This window comes from Canis lupus, chromosome 7, assembly GCF_048164855.1.
Source record: "Canis lupus baileyi chromosome 7, mCanLup2.hap1, whole genome shotgun sequence".
In the NCBI taxonomy this organism is placed as follows: Eukaryota; Metazoa; Chordata; class Mammalia; order Carnivora; family Canidae; genus Canis; species Canis lupus.
The window spans coordinates 26,968,037-26,971,605 of record NC_132844.1 but is presented as its reverse complement, the minus strand read 5'-3'; the positions used below and the strand labels follow the sequence as shown (position 1 = coordinate 26,971,605).

The following is a 3,569-nucleotide window of genomic DNA, read 5'->3' as shown; positions in this document are numbered from 1 at the left end:
CCAACTTAGCTTAATGAAACCCATTTTAAGCTGAGTTTACCTACCTAATCTCATTTGCAGTCATCTAAATGTGCAATTTTATTAAAACAGGTCCGTTTGTTCACTCCACTCTCCTGAATTACTTGCAACTTCATTTCCAAACCTTCAGAGAAAGATCGTGAGAGAGAATGGAAGAACATTGCATGGTAGGGTATATTCCCAGAAAAGAACCACCAAATTCCCATTAAATTCTTCGAGTTCACTGGCACGTGTGTGACCACAAAATATTTTCACCAATTAAAATTTAGTGAAGACCAACACTATATGTTTACATTCCTCCCCATCATGTGCTTGAATTAGGGATCTTGGGGAATCTGTTTTTACCAGTGGCTAGTTACTTTGAATGTATAATCAAAAGGTGAAGAGATCTAAAAGATTCCAAGTGTCTATTCAAAAGCTGTTAAGTGAAAAACGATGAAATGGAGGACACCCACAATAATTCTTGGACTCCTGGAGATCCTAAGACATGCTACAAAAATAGGTCTTTATTCTTAGGAAAATATAGTCAGAGCTAGCTTCCTTATGCTATACATAAAATCTTAACATCAGAGGCAGTACAGATAGTACAGATAGTTTTTGAACTGATCTCCAAACAAGCACAAACCCACTACGTTAAAAAGAACAGGTAAGTTGAGGTTTTTGGCAAAAGACAGTACTTCACACATCTAATCCAAATCAAAGAGCCTGCAGACAGTTGTTTTCAGTGAGATGAAAGGAATGAAATAAATATAAATTCTATGGATAAATAAATGTAAGAGACAATTTAAATAAGCTAAGAGAACTAATATTTCTTTTAAATAAAAGTACTAGTCAGGTACAAGCTTTTGTTTCTCAATGCCAGACTTCTAAATGTTTATCAGACTACTGTTAAAATCATTAAAAACCTAATCTTGGACCAGAGCATTGGTTATAATACTGTTTTCCATTCATAAAAAAGATGGTTTTACCAACTGAATGCTTCAGGTCCTGAGAAATAGTTTATGTTTATTACTGAAGGCAGACTGTGGTGCTAATAGAACTTACATTTAAGTACTTTTTAAAAAAGTGACAGACCAAAAAGTCCATCTATTAATTTGCCCACAGTTAAAAATGTCTTTGAACATTGGTTTATAATTAGTATCTTAAGAAAAGTAGTGGCATGCCCTATTGAGTGGTATCACTGAGTAAATGCTACACTTTAAAACATCATCCTCACAAGTCTGTTCATTTTATGTATTATTAAGTGTTTTATTCGTTCATTTTACACCCACCATTTAAGTCCGATGGTCAGCTAGAAATTTTATGGAATACATCACTGGGGGAGAAAATGATCATGGTGGGTATTCCTGAAAGTTTTAGGAATCTGAGCAATCATTTACTCTAGGGTTAGCTCCCTCTCCTAAATGCATGGAGTCCTTCTACATTTAATCTCTCCCCTTAGAGACATGGCTTACTCTGTCACAACAGGTGATCTTTTGCTATGTTTCTAATCAACAGTGACTTTGGCTTAGCAGTCAGAAAAAGCTGTTCTGCATGTGACAATTTTGCCCATCTAGCAAGTGTTCAACCTGATATTGAGTCTTTCCAAATACATACAAGTAAATACCCGAGATCACCCCATCAATCCATTCCTATTAAAATCCTATTTTATCATGAGGAAAATGTTTATATTCTTAAATCAGACTTGCAGTAATTGATAAATTTCTCATGATGCTACAACCACCATCATGAGTGTGCAACCCCTCTTTTTGTGCTCAACCCCCACTTCATTTCTAATAATCTGATTCAATTGCAATGGCTGAAAATCTTCCACAAAAAGCATGTTTGGAAAAATATATATAACACAATTTTCTCACAAAGCAACTTTCTGAAAACTGATTAACTAAACTGATGATCACTTTTGATTGCCAAGTAGTCTGCAGAAACAAAATCTTGCGTCTGTTTGTTTAGGTAACTCAAGTTTTCTTGTTTAACAATCAGAATGCTTTAAGGATACATTTTTCACCCCAAGGAAGGGACTTGACTCTTGGATTTAAGACCCATTCCTTGACAATATATACAAAATTACTTTTAACTTGTCATCTGTCCATTCTTTGAAGCTGTCAAAGCCAAGAACCCATAAACAAATCACAAATAGCAATAACCTACATTAGTTAACATTCCCCTTTTAACATGTTGACATTTTTACTAAAGGATTAGTTATTTTTGCATTTCCATTTCTCATATCCCATGACATTCCATATAAATTGCATTATTGCTTTATAGGCCACACAACATTCAAAAGTATGTTTATATGCATTGCCTGTTTTCCTTGATCTCTTATTGATAAAGAGTTTGATGCTGATTTTACTACAGAAATTTAAGTTTGAAAATACCAGTTAGTATTTCTTCTCAGAACTTAATTGTTCACATCACTAATCACTACATGCATATTTAGCTCTGATTATATTGCTCAAAAACTGCACCCATTATCAGAACAGTGCAAATGATATTTAATTTTAAAAGTAATTATAATGGCTTGAATTCAAAGTTATTCAAATGAACACTGTCAAGTAATTTCACTTGAGTGTGTATATATTTCATCACCACTGTTTAATTACCCATCGATTCTTCACAATTTCTTTGTATCATCGTTTTCCCTCCCAAATCCCCAAACTAAGAATGCCAAATAGTCCTGGAAACCCACAGCTCCTTATTTTAATATTTCAAGAACACATTTGTGAACTCACAAAAATGTTCATCTTTCAACTTTGACAATGCAGTTCTTACTTAAATCAAACAAACCTGTCCTAAAATCCCAACAAATAATTCTGAGAATTAACTTAAACACCTTGACAGTGTCCCTTAAAAAAGGGTATGACAGTAAAGTGCCAATAGGCATGGCAATGACCTCTTTGATGGGATCATTTAACTCCTTGGAACTGGGAAACGCCAGCACCAAAGATTACACTGAGATTCAATTTTACTGAAGGCTACATTTAGTTTACCCACTTTCCACAACCTATTATACTCATTATGTTAGAATGAAATGTAAATGTTTTGTGTAGCCCTCAAACTTACACTAAGATTTGAAAGAGATGTACTTTAAAAAAGCACGGGGTAATATATAAAATCAGTGGCAGAAAGTTTCATTAAGCACCAGGAACTAATTTTTGTCACCCCATACTCATTTTGTAGGTAAGTTTCAATAACCGGCAAGGCACATTTACATATATTCCAATGAATACTTATTGACAAATTTTAAATTACACTCTATGTCCCAGCTATCCCAGTAACTGACATACAACATACTAAAATGGTTTATTAAGGTAACATAAAAAAACCAATTAATGTGAAACATACAGGCTATTGGCAACCACTATTCTAAAATTATGTAAGTACAAATAAACATACTGAAATGTGTGCAATTCTAAGTTTTTAAACCAGAGTATTTCTATACTAACACACATTTATATTAATGACACATAAAAAAAATAAAAACTTTATTACAAAAATAAGTTACACTCGCCTCCAGCTTACAGTATAAAACAATTTTATTTGCAGGAATGCAA

The 3,569-nt window shown here is 33.5% G+C and overlaps 1 protein-coding gene across 5 annotated transcripts in view; it reads right to left on the bottom strand.

Annotated features, from left to right (window-relative positions):
• Positions 1-504: 504 nt before the first annotated feature.
• SYNCRIP (synaptotagmin binding cytoplasmic RNA interacting protein) overlaps positions 505-3,569 on the bottom strand; it is a 31,737-nt gene continuing 28,672 nt past the window's right edge. For all 5 annotated transcript variants that reach the window (XM_072832163.1, XM_072832158.1, XM_072832159.1 and 2 more), the window contains one exon: positions 505-3,569. This exon is cut by the window's right edge. The gene's annotated coding sequence lies outside the window, so the exon portion shown is untranslated.